The sequence below is a fragment of the Alosa sapidissima genome, chromosome 7 (genome assembly GCF_018492685.1).
Source record: "Alosa sapidissima isolate fAloSap1 chromosome 7, fAloSap1.pri, whole genome shotgun sequence".
NCBI lineage: Eukaryota > Metazoa > Chordata > Actinopteri > Clupeiformes > Clupeidae > Alosa > Alosa sapidissima.
Window position 1 is genome coordinate 35,530,654 of NC_055963.1, and position 25,125 is coordinate 35,555,778.

The window sequence follows — 25,125 nt, forward strand, 5'->3', positions numbered from 1 at the left end:
TGCAGGTGCAGGGAGTTGAGGTGGTGAAGAGTGTTGCGGTCCTGCCCCATGGTGAGGTGCTAAGGGAGAGAAATGGTTGTGATCTGTTAACCATGGTAGGCTGAGAGCTACAGGGCCAAACAATGGCAAACAAAAACAAATCTCTGGTCATGCTGGACATGAATTTGTATGTTTCAATATTTTGGTATGCACTATCTATATCAACTCCATGAATGGATTGACATTGAAATCAATGTGTTTCAATACAATCTGATAATAATGAATTAACTTTTCAGGCAATATTGCATGAATGCAGATGTTTTAACTGACAAAATATTTGGCTGAGATTTTGAAAGTAATGGAGTGACTACTGCTGTGTTAATATAGATGGGGCCACTGTATTCAATATTATTTCAGAGATCAGTCTTTACCTTAACAGTTTTCTCCAGGTTGAGGGGTAGTGACTCGGCTGCCTGGCACTCGGCGAGATGGTGGAGCTGGAGGAATAGATACAAAGAGAGGGGAATGTCTTTAGCACTAAGAATGTTAACCATATCTCTAATATTAATATTATGATTTAGTTATTTCAATGTTAAGAGATTATTACTTACTTTGCCAGTGCAATTGGCTTGGGCTTGAGGCTTCAACTGATATACCAGGCGAGTTGGAAGGTACTTCAGAGATGCAGCCACCATTTTCTGGCTCTTCACTGTCATCAGAGTCCCCGAAACGATGGCTGTTACATAACGATATCATTATGGTTATTGCAATCCCAAAATTTCCAAATATACATATAGTACAAGCATCTCTGGTCTATTTTGGAATGCTACGGGAATGTGTTCACATTACATTTTAACAACCCAGAAAGTATCTTACTTGATCAAGCAAACCCAACAGAGGCAATCGTAACGTTAGATGCTAGAATCCAGCCGATAAAAGTTGACGCTGCAGAACAAACAAAATAGAAGATGGGGACCAAGTTCCATACAGTTAAGTTACGTTAGCATAATAAATCACAAACCGATGCCAATAGTTGTCTGAACCGACTTAAACAGTGATTAAAATGCCGAGGCTTTCATTACAAAGATGGCAGATAGACACTAAAGTTACGTATGAGACCAAACTTGGCAAAATGCAAACGTTAATGCACAGCTAGCTAGAGGCTAGGGCTAAACCATTATCAGTGAGTCAACATGCTAAAGTTGTAGGTAGCTATCATAGCAGAGTGCTTCACTGACTTCATTGACTGAAATACCAGTGCCAATATCACCTTAATCAAGGTTTGCATCGCAAACGTGATTTCAATATATGTATAGCACTAATAGACATTAGCAATAACTTATGCAATTGCGCCTAGCAGCATGCTAGCTAGCAGCTATATGCCGCTAGCATAGTAGCACTATATGGACAACAGCGACACATTAAAACAGACAAGACCAGACCAATGTTAAATAACAATGTGTGTTTTTTAAATCACACTACCATAACATATTCTGCCGAAATTGCTATCCCATTTTAAACCAGATAGGCTACAGACTCATATGAGCATCACAGCTAACAATAACGTTAACTTTGCACAAACTGTTGCACAAAATGACAAACGTCTCTGGTTGCACTAACGTTAACGTCCTAATATCAAACAACGTCATTACAATTAATAAACATGATGATTATAAAACCACAAAGGCCAATGTTTAGCTATTGTGAATGTCGCAATATATTAATAAATATCACTTACTCGAGAGGGTTCAGCGCAACCGTGTCCCAGCAAAGAAAATATCCACTAGTATGACTCTTCTTGGCTCTTGGTGTACAGTCATGTTCAACCGTTACAGTAAATGCGCGTCCGCGCCCGCGGATCCGACATGGGTCCACTCAGGATCCGCTGTTTGACAGTAGAATTTACGGGGCCGCCTGGAGGCGGAGCTGATCCTCTGTGCGGCACCAAAACGAATGCGACAGTCACGCGGGTTTGGCGTCTTGAAGGCGGATCCGCCTAGGAGTCTACTGCTGTGTGGGAAGCCATCTGACAATGTCTAATGGGCTGGGCTGGGCTGTCTGTGTATATGAAGGTGTGTGCATGTAACTTTTGACCCGTATGTCCGATTTTCATAAATGAGGTACCGTTGGAATCCTTGAAAGAAGCCCAGTTCAATGCCTTGCCAGCACCAAGTGTTTGCGCTCTGCCATCTTTTTTTAAAGTGAATCCATGTTCATACAGGTAATTTAAAAATATATATATATTTTCCAAATCCATTCAGCCCAGTTCAATGCCTTGCCAGCACCAAATCATGTAAAAAAAGATTCGCGCTCTGCCATCTTTTTTTTTTTTAAAGTGAATCCATGTTCATACAGGTCATTTAAAAAAATAAAAATAAAAATAATCCCCAATCCATTAAGCCCGATTCAATGCCCAGCTAGCTCCATTCAAACTTAGTCATGTAAACAGCTGCATAGATTATAACATAGGTTCTCAAAGTGTGGCCCGGGGGCCAATGGCGGCCCGCGGAAACATTTCTGGCGGCCCGCGATAACATCTGATAACATCTGTAAAAATGTTACAACTGTACTGTGTGCTTTGAAAAGAATGAATCTCCGTTTAGTGGTGTTTCGTAGCCGTCAGGTTTTCCAGTGGTGCTTTGATAGCTGGAATTGGCCCAGAATAAGGCCTATACTGATAGGAAGCAAGGCACACTGAGACTGTTTGTTCTGAATAAGTTTGTACTTGAAATGGACTGCAACCAGAACTGTTATATCCCACATTTGTCTGTTGAGGGTAGAGAACCCCAGGGATTGTGTGTGCATTGTTTTGCCAGGTTTAGCCTCAGTTATGAATGAAAATATGTTTCATGCAATAAATAGAAACTGTAGAGATGCAACCTGGTCTTTAAAATGATTACAAATAGGATTTTTTTCCAGTTATTTTTTTTTCTCCCCCCGCCCCTTTGGCGGCCCTCAGTTCAATGTTGGGTTCCTGAATTGGCCCTCACCAATCAAAACTTTGAGAACCCCTGGATTATAACATTGAGAAACACACATTCATTCAGATATTATTAGAGTTGGGCACCGAAACACGGTTCTAATATGGCACCGGTGCCGACGCAAACGGTAGTAACTGCATCGAATAACAACATGGATTTCGGTGCCTCATGTTGGTGCTTAAATAGCGTTCTTTTTATTTAATTTTTTATACGAGGCACCACTGCATGTCATGCGACATCTCTTGCTCTGATAGCAACACATCCAGATACAGTTAGCTAACATAAACACTGGATGTATAAACCAGAAGGGTGCACCACATAGGCGAGTGGACAGTGTTTGACAGCTTGCGTGAGCCCAAGTAGCTAACTTTAAAGCAATATTGCGAGCTCCTGTCTAGGGATGTAACGGTATGAAAATTTAACCTCACGTCTAGGTCAGTGCTAACTGGCATTTATTTGAAATGTTATCAGCAAAGTTGTAAGTGAAAACTTTATTTTATTATAAACAACATAATGGCATGATGTTAATCTTTCATGTGCATGAGGCCCATATAGCATCACAATGAATATGAAGATCATGTTAAAAGTTAGCTGGCAAAAACATAAATATGTAGGTTACATACCTGATGTCACTGAGCTGTCAAAGAGGCTACGAAACCATCTCCGTACGTTATCGCTAATTAAACTCAATTGACTGGTGTTAGCGCATAGCCATAGTTGCTGTTAAAATGCCTACTAGGCTAGCGCTGGGAATCTAAACACTTCAACACTGACATGTAGCCTAACATGTTAAAAACTATTGCGTGTTATGGGTTTAGACATGAAATGTCTTGAAGCATTTGGAAACACTGAATTAACTGGAAAGTAGAGTCCCTGTTAGATTATCTTGCTTGCAAATGCCGTTGTTCATGACCTGGCAGTTCTATGGCAAGCGGTTTTAACATACCTTATGGCAAACCGCCTACACTGGGTAAACGTGAAAGCAGAGCTTACCATTGTGTGGGCATGCATGTCATGCTGTTTTAACATTTAAATGTATTATTCGTAGGAGCAATGAGATATTGATAGTAAATTGAATATAACAGTTCAATTTCATGTTCAAATTTGTCTTATCAATAAAAAAAAGCAATTCATGCTTTAGACCATTTTAATTTAAAACATTTTAAAAACAAAGTACCGGTTCAGGCACCGTTTTGGCACCAGCACCGTTTTAAAAGTATCGATTTAGCACCGGTATCGGATAAAACCCAAACGATACCCAACCCTAGATATTATGCACATCCACGCAACACTACTATTCAAGTTAAGTTACTCATCATTGCCCGGCAAGAAGTCCACAATCAATTAAATTGTCTTGCCACGATCTGTGGAGCTTACAGACAACGTTAATTTACTACAGGTTCTGTATGCTATTTAAAGCCGACCTAACGAGGAGTCCCTTCATGACGGTGTGTTGCAATGCATTCTGGGTGCTGTGCTGTGATTCGACGGCTCGTCACCTGACCCACCAAACAACGATGCTTGAACTAAACGTAGTAACAATAAATCGCTACCAAGGCTCCAAATAGCAACACACTTACACCGTAGCATAATGAGGGTCAGTGTTGCGCGGGTTTGGTCACAAGCGGCCCGCGGTCGCCCGATATTTTAATCAACCCGACCGCAACTCGGACCGCGAATATTAATTAGGACAAAATTATACCCGACCCGCGATCCGACCCGCTTATTTACAAAATGTGTGCTTTTGGTTATAGCCTGCATACAGTGTGACAGTAGGCCATTTCTGTAAAACAAACTAATTTATTTGCTAAACTTTATGCAGTACCTAGAACTACACGCAGTAGGCATGCAGGACATATGTTTGCGCAGGACAGAGAATGAGAATAAGAGCGCAAGCATGCACGCAACCACCAAGGATTAGAACACTAGGATAAGATTTGAAGGCTATGGACATACATCTTTCTTTCGAAAACAGAAATGGTGAGGCAAGGTAGGCAAGAGAGATACATTGCTGGTCAAAACGTTAGCGTAAGAACTGTAATGCTGAATGAAGCACAAAGCTTTACTAAAGCACATCCACTGTTTAAAGTCACAAACACAACAAACTAAGGTAACTTTTATACATGCGCGAACCTATACCGGTAGATATGGCTGTGTAGTCTGTGCCATAACATTTATTCCTGTAGGCTGCGTTTTGGCTGTCATACTTAAATGGCTTCGCAAGAAGTAGGCCTACATAGACCATATACCATAGTACAAGAAACTTGTACTACGGTCATCTTCTTTAAGAACTTTTCCCAATATTTCCCATAGCCTATCGCTTTTCCTGAAGGGGTGTCTTTATTATTTTAACTCACTTCTTCAGCTTCTTTACTGTTGACTTTACTGTATTGATGCTAGCTAGCCTTCTCGTGATATTTTAAGGCCTATTTGTAGAAAATATATATTTAATTAATTTTAACTGACCCGCCCGCAAATGACCCGAATATCATTAAAATATTTTGTTTATGACTCTTAACCGCGGTCATCCGCGGGCAACCGCTTAATTTCGGGCAGACCGCGCAACACTGATGAGGGTATCTACATGTAAACCGAAGCATTGAGAACTGTGTAAGTCTACAGGCAGTTTATTAAAAAGAAAAACAGTACACTTATGAACGTGTCAACGTCAACGATAAGTAAGTTAGGCTAACAGCTATTTGCTGTTGTCATATGCTTTATGTGATGGCCATTCATCACACTGTTTGGATGTTACTTGAGAGTCTGAATCAGAATTACCTTAGCTCTCAGTAAGTTACAGTTTATTATAGTTATAGGTGTGCATACATAGACACTAGGTGGTGCTAAAGCACTAGGAAGTTTGCCTTTTTATCAACGAAAATGCCCGGTTTTGAAATGATCTTTTGAAAACCTGAGCCATTAAAAACGACTGAAACAATGCCCCGAAATGAGCCACCTCCTTGCGCACACCCGAGCAGCCTATCTCTCTTCCTTTGTCACGTGAACTCGCGCGGTCGTGCGCAGGGCACGCCAGATGCGCAGCACCATAGCCGTTCAGTAAGGTCTTCAGATAGCAGGCATGGTCGCTGACAGGCTGCTTCTCCCGTGCCCCATCAGCCAGGTAACATACAGATCAAGCAAAATCTTACAGTTTGCCCTCCAAGCCCAACATGTAGTAATTTTGTTGTGCAGTAAAATGTCTCATTCAGCACCAAACAAGCATTTTTGCCGACTGGTCACATACTGATAAACTAGTTAGATGAAGCTAGATAAAGTTTTACGCTGTAGCCCAAATCAATGACAGATAACGTGACAACCACATAAGTTCGGTAGATTTTGCAAATTTATGTGTTAAGAAGAGCGTTTTCTGTTGTATTAACACATTCATTTGTGACAGAAGAAACGGGAAGTTCCTCATTACCTGTGAAAAATGCCCATTCTGCATTCATGTAATGACAACAGTCAGTAGCCCACTATAACTCCTTCTCGTACTGTTTGGTCTCTTTATTGTCTTACAGATCAAGTAAAATCGTACAGTTTGCCCTCTAAGCCCAACGTGTAATCATTTTGTTGTGCAGTAAAATGTCTCATACAGCATCAAACAACTAAGCATTTTTAGCCGACTGGTCACCTGATAAAGTTTTACGCTGTTGCCCAAGTCAATGACCGATAACGTGAGGACGGCCACATAGGCTACAAATAATTTCGGTAGAGTTTGCAATTGCAAATCTATGTGTTAAGATGAACGTTTTCTGTTGTATAGGTTTTGTTAGGCAACATAAATTAACACATTTTGGTCTCTTTATTGTCTTAATTGTATATTGATTTAATTATTGCAGCACAAGTCAAATTTCATTCAACATGTGCGTGTAATTTTTTTTTTATAATTTAGTGTTCCACGTGCGCTAAAAAGTTAGATTCTACCCCACAAGCCACAATAGGCCTTTATCACGGCAGCCCACAGGCAGCTGAAGCAGGGCTGTTGAATTTCCTGTTGGCAGGCAAACCACAGGTGTTCCTAAAAACATTAACGAGGCCTCTGGTTGAAGTAACTGTGGCCGAATCTGACACTTAATTAGAAACACCTGTGCTCACACAGGAACAGGGCTGTTCACTTCCTACTTTGGCTGCAGTGATAAAGGCCTATAGGGAACGTTCAAGTAAGCGTTAGCACATTTACAACCCACACAGCAAAAGGACTCCGCCGCGGAGGTATGACGCCTTCCGGAACGGACCCGCGAAACGGACCCGTATCGGAGTCCAGATGCTCTCAGGAACGGATCCGCTACAAAGGCGAATCGCGGACCCGCCGTGGCTCCGCACTGCATCCACTCCGCATCCGCGATTAAAACCTTACCTCCGCGGCGGGTCTGTTTGGGATCCGCAAATTGATACATACATCCGCCGCGGACCCGCAACGGACTCAAAGGCTCATCTGGCCCGTGTCCGTTTTGGACCCGTTTATCTCATTTTCAGAATTCCTTCTGTTCTTGCTATAGGATAAAACTAGGCAACTATAGGATAAAAGTAAAACTATCACTAGGCTACTACAGCAATATAGGCCTACGATTAATCTGCATTGCCTCGTATTTTTAACTTAAAAATACTGTCAATAAACCTAACAGAAAAGGTTTACGTCAAGACATCAATTTACTGTACAAACGTGATCACTACTCAATGGAAATATAAAATGGACATTTATGGAAAGTTACAGGTTATAAGCTATTCTGTTTTTGTTAAGTAGCCTACATTGCCTAGGCTACTTTACATTCATTTTGTGGTCAAAACCTAATTTAGTGCTTTATAGGCCTAGGTCAGTGCAGACATGAAATATTTTATCTAATAGGCTACAACTTCAATGAAATACTGCGCTATGCACAGCTAAAATATCAGAAAATGAATAACTGGTGAATGACAAGAAGTTCAATAAAAAGATTGTTTAATGCTTATTTCTCCTATTACTCCATTTGTGTGGATGGAGGCGGAACACATCTCCTCGTTGCCCGATCCACCGCCGGTTGAAACACCTGATTGCGTGTTTGGTGACCTCAGTGTCCGTGGCAGACCGTGTCACCATGTTTTTCCTCACAGCACCTGTAATCAAACAGATATGTTTATGTGTATGGTATGTAGCATCCAAAGCCAAGTATGCCTACACAATACAATATATGAGATAGGTATTAAGGAGATTAAATTAAAAAAGAAACATGACTTACAAAGCTCCTCTGTTCGCTGCACGTTGAGGGCTGGTGTGGGGGTGGAGGGAGTTGAGGAGGGACTGCCGTTCCTGGCCCATAGTGAGGTGGGTGGTGTGCGAGAGGGGGAAAAAAATTGTATTAAATGGTAGTTATCTGTTAACCATGACTGATAATACACATGGGGCCTTTCTATTCACTAATATTTCAGAGATCAGTCCCTACCTTGAGTAACTCTCCGTATGTTAAATGCAGGTGTAGGTGTTGCGGTCCTGCCCCATGGTGAGGGAGATAAATGGTTGTGATCTGTTAACCATGGTAGGCTGAGAGCTACAGGGCCAAACAATGGCAAACAAAATCAAATCTCTGGTCATGCTGGACATGAATTTGTATGTTTCAATATTTTGGTATGCACTATCTATATCAACTCCATGAATGGATTGACATTGAAATCAATGTGTTTCAATACAATCTGATAATAATGAATGAACTTTTCAGGCAATATTGCATGAATGCAGATGTTTTAACTGACAAAATATTTGGCTGAGATTTTGAAAGTAATGGATAAAGTATGCAGAAAATCTCAGATGGTAATGCAGATGCAATCTGTTGATCTGAAATGGAGTGACTACTGCTGTGTTAATATAGATGGGGCCACTGTATTCAATATTATTTCAGAGATCAGTCTTTACCTTAACAGTTTTCTCCAGGTTGAGGGGTAGTGACTCAGCTGCCTGGCACTCGGCGACATGGTGGAGCTGGAGGAATAGATACAAAGAGAGGGGAATGTCTTTAGCACTAAGAATGTTAACCATATCTCTAATATTAATATTATTATGATTTAGTTATTTCAATGTTAAGAGAGTATTACTTACTTTGCCAGTGCAATAGGCTTGGGCTTGAGGCTTCAACTGATATACCAGGCGAGTTGGAAGGTACCTCAGAGATGCAAAGTCACCATTTTCTGGCTCTTCACTGTCATCAGAGTCCCCGAAACGATGGCTGTTACCTAACGATATCATTATGGTTATTGCAATCCCAAAATTTCCAAATATACATATAGTACAAGCATCTCTGGTCTATTTTGGAATGCTATGGGAATGTGTTCACATTACATTTTAACAACCCAGAAAGTATCTTACTTGATCAAGCAAACCCAACAGAGGCAATCGTAACGTTAGATGCTAGAATCCAGCCGATAAAAGTTGACGCTGCAGAACAAACAAAATAGAAGATGGGGACTAAGTTCCATACAGTTAAGTTACGTTAGCATAATAAATCACAAACCGATGCCAATAGTTGTCTGAACCGACTTAAACAGTGATTAAAATGTCGAGGCTTTCATTACAAAGATGGCAGATAGAAACTAAAGTTACGTAATGTTATGATTCCAAACTTGGCAAAATGCAAACGTTAATGCACAGCTAGCTAGAGGCTAGGGCTAAACCATTATCAGTGAGTCAACATGCTAAAGTTGTAGGTAGCTATCATAGCAGACGAGTGCTTCACTGACTTCATTGACTGAAATACCAGTGCCAGTATCACCTTAATCAAGGTTTGCATCGCAAACGTGATTTCAATATATGTATAGCACTAATAGACTAGTAATAAACTAGTAAACAACAGAAATGTTAAAAGCTGGTATTGTGTTTCCTGAATTCTTACATTCAGGCATTCAAATGAAATGTAATTAAATAGCATATTAGGGGTTTGCACGGACGTCACGTTCTGGCCGGTAACCATGGTAACCCAGCACGCGCGGCCATATTGGCGATACTCGGTGAATGAAGTACAATGGAGTATTATGCACTTTGGATATCTTACGTGATTGTAGCCATGTCTAAACAACAAAAATGCTCATCAAAATGCGGCTAAGATGCAAAGGCATATAGGGCAGGACTTGGACCACAAGAAAATGCGCGATGTTTCGAGAAATTACAGTTTATTGGCAGCGCAGATCCATATGAGTTGGGTGAGGGAGACGAAGTACCAAGTTCAACCACAAGCGCCCCCCTTCCTCTGATAACTTCTGGCATTATTCTCCTTTCTCCCTGGTTTTCTAATAACTTTTGGAAGTTGATACCTACACCAGATGTTTTTCTCAGTCTGACCTATTGGTACAACCTAAAACACGGCAATAATTAACCATTTTCCTTGACGATGTTAGGGATTTACTTCAGTGCCTAATGCTTTCTAATGAGGCGAGTATCTCCAATATGGCAACGTCCAAATCTGATGACACGCCGTGCAAACCCCTAATATATACTCTATCAGTGTATGACGCTTGCATGAGGGAAACATCCCAAAACAACGGCACCCATATAATTGCTGTTGTTTTGAGAAGTATTTCTCATGCAAGCATCATGCAACAATGCAAAAACAATGAAACTATTGTAGGCCTAATTATATTTTACATTAGTAAAGCAGTACTCTGATGTGCATGCTTTCACAAACTTTTGTGAACAATCTTAGCACTTTAAACATTGACTGTTTTGAAGTGCATGTATAGCAATATAGTATAAAAATAATAATAATTGTGATATCATTACAATTTGATGGGGGGTGGGTTCATGTAGGTGGGCCCTATGACCCCAAAGTATGCCTTGACTGGGCCTCAGGTCAAAAAAGTTTGAGAAAGGCTGATGACAAAGCAGCAAGGAGGCGTCGTGTGATCATTTAAACAAGTTTGCCCGCACTTCAGTCACATTCAGTCACATTGTCTTTTAAGAAAATGCAGTCCATTTTTTGGTTCCAGCAGCCAACAACCTCAGAACTGACCCTTCAGGCCTCTCAGGAGGCGCTGGCCTTCTAACCTAGTGACCACCATAGCAACCAGCACGATTGCCCTAGCAACCAGCATAGCAACCACGATATTTATGCGTTTTAGCTTATTGGATGTTGCGTTAATGCAGATAACTTTTGATCCGTGTGCCCGATTTTCATAAATGAGGTACCGTTGGAATCCTTGGATGAGGCCGAGTTCCATGCCCCTGATCAAACCCACTCTTGCAGTTCCTCGGAACTGCAAATCTAGTTATAAAGTGTTACCACACTTCTCTGTCAGATTACTTGTTTAATGACAAAGATGAAGAAGCCCTGCAGCAATACACAAAATAGCAGCAAAAGCTACAATCAGTAATTCCTACATGCACATGTCTAACATAAATATCAGTAGGAACTTAACCAACCTTGACAGCAACAAAATACTAATAAAGAATGACAGTGGACTTACATGAATTATGTTCACAGCTTAATATTCAACCTCTGTAACAGGAACGTCTGTAATGCTGGCAACAACAATATGGCCGACTCCTAACTGAGCTGGTAAGGTAAGCTGTCTTAATGAAATACTACCTCCTAGTGGCAAGTGGTAAACGCTGCAATTAGCCCAACACGCAAACCCCCCTGATGACCAAGTGGTCTTCATCACCTGTGATGGACGAACAGGAAGTGTGTGTAGCGCAGGAGGAAGGTGGGCAGGTATGGGGCACGGTAGGTCAGGGTGACCTGTAGTCAGTAAGTGCAGCACACAGGAGAAGGTACTGAGAAGGACCTAATATTTGTACTGGTCACACCCTCATTAACACTCCCACCACACACACACACACACACTGTTGCGGCGATCTGCCAGGAGGTGTGCCTGCATGCGGGTGCATGTGACAGCGGCCTTGCTGCTACATGCGCGTAACGGTGAGCGTGCAGCAGGTGAGCGAAATCAGACTACTTAACAGCACACGCCAGAAACCCCAGACAATGAAGCAACGCAAGTTTGTTCAGTTGTTTGCAACGCAGCTAAGAACAGCATAAGAAAGGAGAAATCGCTAAATACACATAGAGCATGGATAACACACACACACACACACACCTGAGGGCATGGACACCACACAGACACACACACCTACACACACATTCACACACAGGTCATGGATACCACACACGCACGCACACACACACGCGCACACACACACACACACACACGCACAGCATGGATAACACACACACACACCTGAGGGTATGGGCATGGGCATCACACACACAGGGCAGGGGCACCACCCTCATACCCATCAACACACACATACACATGCACACACACCTAGGACATTACTCACCCGCATCTGCAACACCCACACACACCCACCTAGGACATCACCCACATATGCACTGCAACACACACACGGTTGGGGACACCACAGGGTTGTGAGATGTCCCTGAACATGATAAGAAGCACATTAATCTACACTGCTGAGAGGAAAAACACAGCAGTCTCACACACACACAGACACACACACACCTGTGTGTCCTCCCCCAGAATTTTTTACATTTGTTTGATGTGATATCCTGTATTCTGGTGCATTTTGGCTAAATTCAATCAGATTCATAGCCTACATCCTGATGTGTTGATATTGAGGCAATGATTCCATGCAAAGGCTTGGGCTTCAGGGCCCCCTGACACCTTGGGCCCCTGGGCCTGGGCTCGGAAGGCCCATGCAGTAATCAATCCCTGGGACCAGGGTCCCAGAGTTAAATTAAATCAAAGGGATCTAACCTACTACTAGGACCATGGGTGTCGGATGCATTCTGAAAGTGGGTGGGACATTTTAGTGGGGGGTATGGGGGTTCTCCCCCAGAAAAATATTTTGGGACTAGATGCAATTTCCTGAATTCTGGTACATTTTAACAGGTTATTTAGATACTTCTATATAACAAAATAAAGCCAGCCTACAAAATTAATAAAAAGTAAATCATGCATATTTTAAAAATAACTTAATATATAGGCTACCTGGCTATGCAATAAAGTTTCCATTACAGCCCTGCGGACGTTCAATGAATGCATGAAAGCAGATGGTTTGTTTGAAATTCCGACACTCCTTCAACTACATGGAACATAATAGTGATCATCAAATACCTCCCCAAGTTTCAGTGCCCATCAGTCCAAACATTTAACAATATAATCAAACAGTCCAAAAGTAAATTAAATATCAAACTAAACCGAAAATGTCATGCTTTTGAAGGCCTACCAGTATGCCGCTCCAAGAAACGCATGTCTCAAAATAAAACTCGCATAAGAAATAAAGGGCTGTCTCGAATACAATCCTGCCCCTAAAGGCCTATACTTTGTCTTAAGACCCCGGACATAATTTGAGGATTTACAGTATCTAAGTAGACAAACTGGCTTCAGATATCCAACAGAGTAAATACGAGATTGTGCAGTCTTAGCTGTGGTTAGTGACGTGATGCTGTTAATGGGGAGTTTTACATAGCCTAGCGTAAACCTATAGGTTATTATTTATTTGGCGTACCAAAAAGGCTTTTTACCTTATCAAAAGTGAGGGGGGACGACTGATCTCTTCAACACTGCGGGGGATTTGGCGCTTGTCACTGTGTGTGTGACAGAAGCGGAATGGGAGAATGAAAAAAAAAAAAAAAAAAAGATTTATGAGCAATTTACACGCAAATGGGAGAATCCAATGAAAATGACTATGAAGCACTAAACAGATGCTAAAAAAAACAGCACTGGTATTTCGCACGGCAAAAGTGGGGGGGTCCAAACTAACAACTTTAAAAAGTGGGTGGGTGTTTTTGTAAGAATTTAAAAATGTTTTTGTATATTTTAACTTTTAAATGCATCAATCAGGTAGCCTGGGTTTTCCCATGCTGCCTTATGCGCACGATTTTATTCACGCTGCTAGGCAGCCTGGATTCCATGGAGCAAAATGTTTGCCTCAGTTAGGGGACCAATCACAGAACGGAGGGAGGGCAGCAAGACGATGACGACACACCGAAGCCGTTATGAGCTACGTACGGACGCATTTGATAGACATTCAATAAACCCAATAAACGGCTCTGGGCATTCGTAAACCACGTTTCAAATACGAGAAAATGAACGTCTAGTTTCCAGACCCCATCTTAATGAGATGAGGTCTGACGTTAGCCAGGCTATCAATCAGGTGCACTTTCAAAATAAATTCAGAGGTCTTGCTTATTTTTATGGAAATATTTGTGCTGTAGCCTAAGCTATTTTACATGCTATACATAGCCTATACATGCTATTTCTTTTTCAGGATGTACCCATATCTGCATGATGTGAATGTTTGCAAATGGCTTATGTCAGGCTTTATATCAATATTTGTGTCTCGTTATTTGATTTTCTTCATATGTTTGCATTAATGTCACTAGGAAGCATGCCAATATAAATATATTCATTTATCTGTGTAAGTGGGATTGGCTCAAACCTGACAATATAAGAACCATGATAGTGGGATAATCTATGGCTGAGCAATTTACAAAAATGTATGTAGGCCTACTGACAAATAGTTTACATTAGAATACATTATAATTTCGTCCCAATGAGGCTATGTAGAAATGTGTTGCAATTTCAAAACCGGATTACACAGGAACCACTTATTGCACAGAGGCATGCTTTATATCCTCGTATTCGGTACGGTTTGCTGTTTATTGTGATATTGGGTTTGCCACGTGTTGTGTGAAGGGTTAGTGAAATATTAAACCGAGAGTAATGGGTGTGCAAAATGCAAATATGATTAGCCTAAATTGCACGTCGGTTCAATGATAATCGCGAACCATTTATCACAGCAACTTGGCGCTAATATCATTGGAAAGCTTAGATTCCGCTCGTTCACATGATGTGTGATATCATATGTATAGGTTTAGTTTAGTTGAACCTCATCTACCAGGTATTTGACCTACCAGGTTGACACTTCACCGTGAAGAATACTCAATAATACTCCTATTATCCCATATGTAGTAAGTGGCAGAAACCAATAAGTACTTTCGACTACGCCACCCCCGGGGAGTATGATCCCCCGAGGGAAAGTGAGTTTATGGTTACAAACACCCAAAATAAACACGTACATTAATTAATAAAGCAAAACGACAGAGGGCTTACCAGAGGGAGGACCGTAGCTATGGAGTGGGTCAGAAGGACCACACGTGAAATACACTGCACTGCACACCCAGGTGCCGCTACACTACAATAAATGTGAACTCACAGACATGGATACCCACCACCAATGGCTTGGCCCCCCTGCTGGTCGTCCCTGGTCCTGCCAAAGAAAAGAAAAGAAACTACAATTAACACGGTACAGTGCCCACAGGCAATGGCTGAGCCCACAGGGCTAGTAGTAAGGCAATTCACAAACCACAGTGATGGCACACACGCACAGCAAGCTATACACACACAGCAAATATCGCATCCCCGAGGGGGCACAGCAAAGCGCCTTAACCAGCACAACAAGTCGTGAGGGACAAAATGTGAGGCCCACACAGGCCCTGTGAACTTGACCAATGCCTACGGGATATGTACAGAAATCACAAACAATAAATTAACAGAATAAATCAAAACACAAAACGATGAAACAAAGTAAACCAGAACACAAAACAATGTACTCAATAGTAAGTGGGTAATACCCACTTACCACCCCACACACACTCACGCACACACGCCACCACACAAAACTCGCAAGGACGCACACACACACCAACACACAAACTCCAGCACACACTGGCTGCAGTCGGCCCACACACGCTGCCGTATGCCCTCTAAGTGGGGTGCCGCCGTGATCAGATACAAGCAACAGCGTGAGAATATACTATAAATGAAAGACATTCAATAAAAGCAGAACAGCAGCCGGAGCAGAGCCCGACGATGCAGAGGCGCTGCTCGTTGTAGGCCCAGTGAAGAGGGAATGACAGTACCCGGCGGCCCAAAGCCTGATATTTACATGCACCGAGCCCGAACACCCAGCTGATCTCGGAGGCAAATGTTACGAATGTGGACCCAGAACGCGGAGGGAGGAAGAAGACTGGATAAACCACTGCAAAGGATGCAAGTAGTAAGCGCGTAAATGCGGAGCACAGATGAAACCGAGGGGCTACTGCAGGAACGCAGGTCACCAAGTGAAACACTCTCCAAAGGGAACCGTAGGAATGCCGAACGCTGCCTCAGCAGGGATAGCTCGCGGACAAGCAATAGCAGCAGAACCAATGCTGATGCAGAACTGCGTGGCACAGGCAGAGCTTACTCGCCTGGCCGTGTCGGCTCCATGCTTTTAAAGACTACCGCTAACGCTAGACAACAAGCCAGCGTGATGACGTAAGCGACGGCACGGCTGCGGCGCGCTTAAAGGTACCGGAGCAGCACTACACATACCTGAAGCCGGGGAAATGCGGGGGGAATGCGCCTGGGATGGCTTCTGAAGTAGCATCGCAAATGAGAGAACATTTAGAAAATTCCACAGACAGAGGGTGCTATTGAACCCTCTCACCGTCTCTGATTGCATAACCGTGGCTTAACAGATAGATCTATAGATAGGCTAAACTCATTTTTCAGGCATCTGACCGACCGGGTTGACACTTCAGCGTGAGAAATCGGGGGTGTGGCGTTTGAGTGTGTGAAACTAATCAAATGCGTGTCTCACGGCCAATGCGTGAGAGTTGGCAGCTATGCACAGACCTAGGACATCACCCACATACAGTATGCACTCGCATCACACACACACACACACACACACACACACACCTAGGACTTCACCCACATACAGTATGCACCCGCATCTGCAACACAAACACACCTGGCCAAGAGGTGGGAACACCACAGGGTTGTGAGATGTCCCTGCACATGATAAGAAGCACATTAATCTACACTGCTGAGAGGAAAGACACAGCAGTCAGCACAGATGTGTACACACACACAGAGAACAGTATGATGCATACCTTTCACAATATGCTAGTAAGGTTTGAGCATGGTGGTCAGCTGTGTTTCTTCCCATGAAATTATTCATTCTGATGTCTAGCTCATGCCATTGTAAGGCTACAGCGCAGGTGTGTGTGTGTGTATAAAAGCCTTGGCCAAGAGAGAGCATTTGCAGACACAAACATGAAGCTGTTGGTTGTGTTTAATGCATTGGTTGCCTGTGGTAAGTAACGTGTCTGTCTGTCTGTCTGTGTTTTGCCTGTCTGTCTGTCTGCATGTCTGTCTATCTGTATTAGAGGGAGAGCAGATAGCTAAGAAACGTTCAGAAAAAGTCCTGTTGGCAAATTTGAGGAAAAGTCGGTAAACAATTTGACCAATGACCCTAAAGTAGCAAATGAAAATAAGCTAAAATTAAAATATAAATTGAAATAATAACTAAAATTCAGTATGACGTTTAGAAGCAAAATAGATTCCTTGATAATAAATTGATAGTAGGTGACTGCCCATTTTTCTGTAGAAAGTACTTTGTCACTAATTATTATGAACAGTTGTCAGTCTTTACAGAGGATTTACACTGTATTTTTCTTTTACTGTAAAGGAGACTGTGCTTGCCTAGTTAAAACATCTCACTGGTGCTCTTTCCTATCATTCAAATTCCAGCCATGCAAAAAATGGTAGTGTGCCTGTTTGAGGGTTGCTGAACAGTGCTATGGAGATTGCATTATTGCAAAATTTATACAAGATATCCTTTATAGTGCAACAAAAAGAAACGTTCTCCAGTGCATCATTACTGCATATGATGCTGAAAGAGAAGTGGACCTAGGACAAATCCTAAGCTATAAACTGATTAATGTCCCTGTACTGTAGCTATTGCAGATAGCGATGGTTTTTTGTGAAGTGGAAATAAGTCTATCCTCACTCAAGTGCTGTCTAGCAATGTGGAATGTCCAGTAGTGATCACTGCAAAAACTGCTCATTCAACACTGGTAATAGATGCTCAAGATCTAGTTATGTCTTTAGGACACCCATCTGACTGCAGCACATTTAAGAAGTATGCAGGAAAGTTTGTAAGAAACTTTTGTATTGTTATTTGGTATTTGTTATGTGGTAGCAAATGATGTTGACTATCAAAGAAATAGACCTAATGTAGGAATGCACACAGATATTGCAACAGATACGGTCAGGCCAATCCAAACGTTTCTCATCTGTTCCTCGTTGGTGGAACACACTGCCAGTTCCTACAAGGGCAGGATCATCCCTCTCCTTTTTCAAAAAAACTCCTGAAGACCCAGCTCTTTAGAGAACATCTCCTCTCATAGCACCACTTACAACAAGTTTTGCTGATGCTAGCACTTACCACCCGCCTTGAACTGACACTCAACTGTTTAAAAACAGCACTAGCTGATGCACTTATTCTTACTGTACTCTACTGTTTTTAAATTGTCCTAAAATTGTTAAGAGAATTGCTTTAAAACTTAACTGTGACCATGTTGTTAGTCGCTTTGGTTAAAAATGTGTCAGCCAAATGTAATGTAATAAAGGTGTAGGCCTATCTGATTAAGACCCAAAGAGTGGTTAAAACGTACTTATTAAATAACACTGGGAGCAAAGAAGACTATCTTCACTTTTTTTCCTTAGCAACTGTCAAAGAAATCCCATACACACAGGAAGGCCTAGGGTAGCCTACATCAGATGGCCTAAAGATTAGGCTCTTCTGCATAGCATTAAGTGATTTGCATGCAGTAATTTGAGCACTGACCTTGATCTAGCCTACTTTGGCTATTTAAAGGTAATTTATTGCCAAAACATCACACAATATAAATGAGCTTTAACAAACAATAAAGGACTTAATCACACACAATTATGTAGGAAGTTTAGAAGTTTAAAGCCCAGAATTGACCAAAAGTGCACCAAATTCAACACAAATGACTTAATACACTTGGAGGAGGCCTGCGTCCTTTCTTTTCCAGATATTTTAGGATTTGGATATTGTTTCAGTATCGAGTATCAAGATATTTATGGCAGGTATTGTATTGAAGTCATAATTTTGGTATCGTGATAACACTATGCCAGAGCCACTATGTTTTCTAGAGCAGCGGTTCCCAAACTTTTTTTCCCCGCGGACCACCTTCTACATCCTGACTCGGCTCGCGTACCCCCACCATCCAACACATAAAAAAGTAACTCATTCTATTGACGCATTCCAGGCATCGTTGTTTAATTAGCCGCCCTACATGATAACATAATCTGCAACTGGTCTATGAGCTCTCACGTAAAAAAAAACAGTCTGGAGAACCACATTAAAATGGTTAGGTAGCATCTCACTGCAGACCACGCACTGTGGCTTTGGGCAGTCTGTCTCCCAATCCATGTGAATCCTAGGGCTATATGCCTCATCATACTTTTGTTTTCTTCGCGCAGTCTTTTCTGTCTCGTTCTTTCTTTTATCCCCCTGCGTTCCATCTCCACCTTCATTAGTCTGCCCCCCATCCCATTCCATCGTTACCTGTGTCCTGCTCTGTTTCTCTCGCTTCTCCTCTTCGATCGCTTTAATTAGGCCTTTTGGACAGTGTCCCTGTTTTTAGCCAGTTTTCCATGTTTACACAGCCTTCTACCTAGCCTATACTTCAACGAAACTAACGTGCCAGATATTCTGGCTGCCCGCAGGAAATCACGTGTAGCCTATTGTGTGTAGCTTATTTTTTAATGAAAACATACCCTATTATAGAGTTTACAAATGATTTCCTTTAATTTCACGTTTCCATATCATTATAACCTGATTCGAAATTATGTATTATTTATGAATTAATTAGAGTATTAATTAATTAATCATTTTTAACTCCTTTCCGCCATTGCCCTTTTCATCTCGCGTACCCCCTAGTGGCAGCTCGTGTACCACCGGGGGTACGAGTACCACAGTTTGGGAATCCCTGTTCTAGAGTGATGTTGCTCAATGGCATATTAGAAGAGCACATTATCAAGCTCTAGTATGGAGGCAAGCACACATGCCAAATGTTACTAAAAGTAAAATGTTTTTTACTTGTCGGTTGTTGCTGACGGTAGATGCAGTTCTGCATTAGGCTTATTCCCGCTATCTATGTTCATATGTACTGTAGGATATATTCTGAGTTGAAGGTTATCTGTGCAATTTGTTATTGTGATGAAATGCATGAAACACCACGAGTGACTCACTATGTTAGCAATAAAAATATGGTTGTGTTTTGATTAGAATTTCCGAGTTTATTACATGTTAACTGTAACCATGTTCCCATTAAATATGTTAATAAACTATACTTTTATTTGGTTTTAATGATTACTTTTGAAATTAACCCAATTTAGGGAAAAATAAGCAAAAATAATCACTATTTTATGTTAAAATGCTGATTATGTGGCTTAGAACTCAGAATTGAGCTTGGTAAACAAAATATTCTGAATCAGCATCCTCAAATTAGGTAAGAATGGTGGTTTACCAACTTTTACTCAAATTTGCCATCAGAAGTTCTCTTATGTGAAGCTGCTGTCCCTCTATATGTCTGTCTGCTTGATTGCCTGTCTGTCTGTCTGATTGGGTTGCTTTTGGCTAACTCTCATCCAGAAGGCTGAAACAGGTCAAGCTGTAAGTTATGCATCTGCATTATGCATTTTAAACACCATCTGACTAGAGCAATGCATGAAATAAGAGGAATTGATAGTGTACATGTTTTATGAACCTGGTGTGTATGCATTTTGTGTGTGTGTGTGTGTGTTCAGCCTTGGACTATTCCTGTGGGAAGCCGGCCGTCCCCCCGACTGAGCCGTGTGGTGGGCGGGCAGGAGGCCACACCTAACAGCTGGCCCTGGCAGGTGAGAGACACCTGAGCTCACCTGAGCAAAGCTGAGCTTAGCTGAACTCAACTGAACAAGCATAGCTACACTCGCCTGAATTTAGCGGTCCTGTCTCTGTCTCTGTTCAGCACCAGAGTTAGCATAGAGTGTATATGATAATATCTAATCGTTAATGCATTAGCCTAGTTTGGGACATGACTAACAAGTCTGTCCCTGCCTCAGGCTTCTCTTCAGCACCAGTGGAGGAACCCTCATCTCCCCTGACTGGGTCCTTACTGCTGCCCACTGCATCAAGTAAGTAACTTAAACACATACACACACACACACACACACACACACACACACACACAAACACCTGTGGAGGCACCCTCATCTCCCCTGACTGGGTCATTACTGCTGTCCACTGCATGAAGTATGTAACTTCTACACACATTCTCTCTCTCACTCACTCACTCACACACTCACACTCACACTCACACACACATACACAAACAACTGTGGAGGTACCCTTGTGGTGCTGGTACCCTGGACAAATGGGTCCTCATAACATCAAGTATGCCATTTATCACTATCAATGAAGTCTCTGTTCAACGGGAAGGTGGGTGGTGAGGGTGCTGCAGCACCCCTTGCTTTTTGTTAATATAGGCCTACAAATTCGCAGTTTGTCATTATATTTGTTGTCAAATAGGCAAATAGCAAAAAAGGTTATGGATAGCTTTGAATATAGCTATCCATAGATTAAAGGTGCCATGTGTAAGAATTGAGGTAAAAATATCCAAAAAATGAGCTACACGCATCAAAAGAATGAGAAGAAATAAGGGCGATGATGTCATTAAAAAAATGGCAAGGTATAGTGCTGCAGAGATATCAACCAGAATTAGCATGCTAAATTACTAGCCACAGCCCGACAGGTGTCATAATACCAGCTTCGGCCATGAGAGGCGGTATGCGGGCAACATAACCGCCAGCCAAACTGCAATACACGTTTCTCGGTTGTTACTCTAGGGTAGACCAACTCACTTTCTGGAGGTATACTGCCTCCATCTTTTATGGAATGTGGAGTATGAATTGATTTTTTGGCGGATATTACACATGGCACCTTTAAACGTTATAGTCTAGCTATAGAAGTGAAAGTGACGTGACTCGCTGAGGAGAGACGTTGCAAGCAGGCTAGTTGACTTCGAGAAAAGAATATTAGGCTACAGAAAAGAATACAGGATTTTTTTCTCTCCCGGCAGTAAAGACAGTAGATTCAGTGTTTAAAATGTAAATGCAAACTAAAGGTAGGCTAACTATGCATATGACCATCCAGAGGCTGCTGATCTGTCAAAAATGATGAAGATCAAGATGGTTTTATTGTTGCTGCCATTATTACTACAAACACGAATTGATAACGAGACCATGGCGATCGTGGGTTATATCTTGCCTGATTATTAGGCCATGCACCCGTTAGAATTCCATGTAGCATGCATACTGCCAGTTTCCATATACCATCACCAACTAGTTCGCACTTTGGATATATCGTTGGATTGTGAAAAGCCCAATTTCGAATACAAAACGACAACAGATGAGGTAGGATGCATCTTTTGCAATTAGTCTTTGGCAAGCCCACGACCTCACGTTTCTGTTAGTGCAGAGGTTTTTGCTACACTGTGAAGTTAGTTAGTTAGTTAACCTTACTTAACCTGTAAAACATGCAAACCGATTGCCTTGAAATTACAGACTAATCTGGGATAGGAATTCCAAGTTGTGCAAACAAATGCTTACTTTGTGTAGTACACTTACACTAAGGAGAATTCCTATTTAACCTAACTAGGTCATTACAAGTATATTGTGTAAACACAAGGTGTGCTAACTGATGTTACATTCTGCACTTCCAGAATGCCCTGGCCCACATATTTGTAAAGATATCACATATTAATCCTTACTGAAATTCAATCTTAAATTACAAGCGACAGTGACAAATATACAAATATATATACTGTTGGTGTGTAATTTATGTGGATGACTATCCAAAACACTCTAATGCTGTGGGTAGAACTTCAGCAACATGTTACATTGGTATTTTGTTTTACTACACTCTGAAAGTACTGCACAATGAAGAGGGTTTGTCCAGTGGTTCAGGGAACCCCCTAATCTTTGATGTCCACAGTGAGTCAGGACTTTGTTTTACCACTTCATTCAAAGGCCTGATTTTGGCATTTCAGTGTATCCATGATGTTGTAAAGGCATTGGGGTTGATATTAATATCCTGACCAGAGAGGAGAGTGCATGTAATGGACAGCCACTAACACCACCATGTCTAATAGCAACATAAGTATGCAAGGAGAGCACCCATACAAATCCTAATCAAGCTCACATTTAGCTTCAGTAACTTAGCAGAGACAGGGTACCTGTATATATGGTTTCCAGCTACAGATCTGTGTCTGTCTATAACTGTCAGCACTAGTTCTACTCACAGGTTTGGTCTGTTTTGGATAGTCACTGATGGGGTGATGTATCAATATAAATCACATATCAATTACACAACAACACTATATATAGCCTTTAGTGTCACTGTCACTTTGTTATTGTATAATATCCACGCTCCGTCAGGATTTCGTTTTATTTAATTCACACTCCACACGCCAAACCAGTTGGGGGCAGCATGTAGGAAAACAATGATTTGCCACAATGATTTGCTAGTGGTAGAAACGACGAAACGCACGTTGCCCACGCCCTCCTCTCCTCCTCAGCCCCTCCCTCCCCCGTCTCCGTCTTCGCTACTGTTTTCGCTACTGTCTATGATCTCCGCCTAGGGAAAAAACTCCTAAATCTGGAAAATGTCTTCTTCAAGCGGCTCACCCTTGCCCGACCCTGTAAACATCACTACATATAACAGTTTTTATTAACGTTTTGCTTTTCACACTGGTATTGTTGGTAATGAGAAATTTGAGAAATAAATACAAATTTGCTAGCGGCATTTGGCAAGCTAGTCTTAGCAAAGGCTAGGCCTAGCCTGCTTGTAGTAGTGATTGTATGGATGGATAAAACTGAAAATAGTAATAAGGTATTTTTTTCGGGTGCTGTTAGACTGACGACGAAGATTACATCCCCCCTGCATAGAGTCAGACAAGGGTGGGCAAACGTAAGGTCCAGGCAAAGAAGAAAAGGGTGTCAGTCCCAGACGTGGAGCGAACAGTACAGGGACGGCTCGAGCTGTCAGAGCAGCCAGAGAGCGCGCCGACCAGCAGAGGCGTTTGGAGAACAGTCACCGTGAGAGGCTGGCAGCAACACAGGTGTTCTTGCTACGTAGCCAGTAACTAAAATGCTCTATGTAGTCAGTGGTTACAGCCAATCGTTCTGTTTACTATTAGAGGTCGGCCCCTCGGCAGGGCACGGGCAGCGCTGCATCACTCTGTCGGGAGATATGCCACGATAATGACCGCCTCACGGAACGTTATCCCTTACGCAATCATCCTCTACAACTGACAATAGAACTGCAACTTCCCATTCTTAGGGCACAGTGGCTACATTTCATGTGACAAAGAATACCTGCATTATGACTAAAATGGTATGTTCATCTTTTCCTTTGCACCTTTCAGAACATAATACAGCATCTGAACATGTCTGACCTGAGGTGTCTCACCACCAGCCTCCTGGAAAGGCAGCCAGGGGTGGTGTTTGATGCCCTTGCCATGCACCAAAATAGACAGGGTCCCCCGCCATCAGCTGGACTGCCAGGAGTTACTTGGTGTAGTTGTGGAAATTGCAGAGATATGCCCACAGACAGAGAGAGACGGTGTTGTGGGCAGATACCTGCCAATTGCATCAGCAACCTTCCCCATTTCCAGCAATACTGCCTGGACGAAGGCTACCTCCGTATTCATAGGCAGTATAGAGAGGATGTTACTGTTCTTGGACGGGCCAGAGAGCCAGGGGCAGACCACAGGGAATACAGATACGCTGCCTACACACACTATGTCTATTGGCAGCATGGGTCCCTTGGGGCAGGAAACCGTCTAGTCATTCCCAGTTGCTGTGTGTGGCGCATTTGTGATTCCCTGATCCCCAGGGACAGTACACAGGTTTTCAGCCTGGCTTTTAGCTGTGTGTACACCTGCCTTTGTAAATAGTTTCTTTTTGACTATATACATTTTGTATTTGTACCTAATTATTTGTACCTAAATGCAGTTTGCAAAGTGTGATGCCTTGTGAGGGGGTTTAGCTACACTAAGTGGAGCAAAAGACTAAAAACTGGATTAATGCATAGTGCCTCTGGTTATGCATATCTCTTTTAGCATAGCCTACCCTACAATCCCAATAGGCTATGAGTTCATATTTAAAACTATGGGCACAAATGTCAAAGAGCCAAAGCTACCACATAAAATTACATTAGTTTAAACGACTCTTTAACAACAAATAGTTTCTTTTTGGCTATATACATTCTGTT

General features: G+C 42.1%; 4 long non-coding RNA genes across 5 annotated transcripts in view; 1 reads left to right on the forward strand and 3 right to left on the reverse strand.

Moving 5' to 3' along the window:
- Positions 1-9,731, reverse strand: LOC121712897. 2 transcript variants are annotated; one of them, XR_006032673.1, is made up of 4 exons: positions 9,298-9,729; positions 9,031-9,157; positions 8,848-8,913; positions 1-59 (listed from the first exon to the last, which is right to left on the reverse strand). It is a non-coding gene; the product is annotated as an uncharacterized LOC121712897 (long non-coding RNA). The 2 variants fall into 2 exon arrangements; XR_006032674.1 differs by lacking the exon at positions 1-59 and adding an exon at positions 8,268-8,485 and having other exon boundaries at positions 9,298-9,731.
- Positions 417-1,992, reverse strand: LOC121712898. The gene is made up of 4 exons (XR_006032675.1): positions 1,718-1,992; positions 856-924; positions 591-715; positions 417-476 (listed from the first exon to the last, which is right to left on the reverse strand). It is a non-coding gene; the product is annotated as an uncharacterized LOC121712898 (long non-coding RNA).
- LOC121712913 lies at positions 6,023-20,988 on the forward strand. Its single transcript, XR_006032695.1, has 4 exons — positions 6,023-6,081; positions 11,429-11,484; positions 20,619-20,711; positions 20,916-20,988. It is a non-coding gene; the product is annotated as an uncharacterized LOC121712913 (long non-coding RNA).
- The window catches only part of LOC121712915, a 14,221-nt gene continuing 8,234 nt past the window's right edge, over positions 19,139-25,125 (reverse strand). Inside the window, exons 2-3 of the long non-coding RNA XR_006032697.1 lie at positions 22,475-22,479; positions 19,139-19,803 (exon numbers count right to left, since the gene is read on the reverse strand). This is a non-coding gene — a long non-coding RNA (uncharacterized LOC121712915). The remainder of the gene's footprint in view (positions 19,804-22,474; positions 22,480-25,125) is intronic.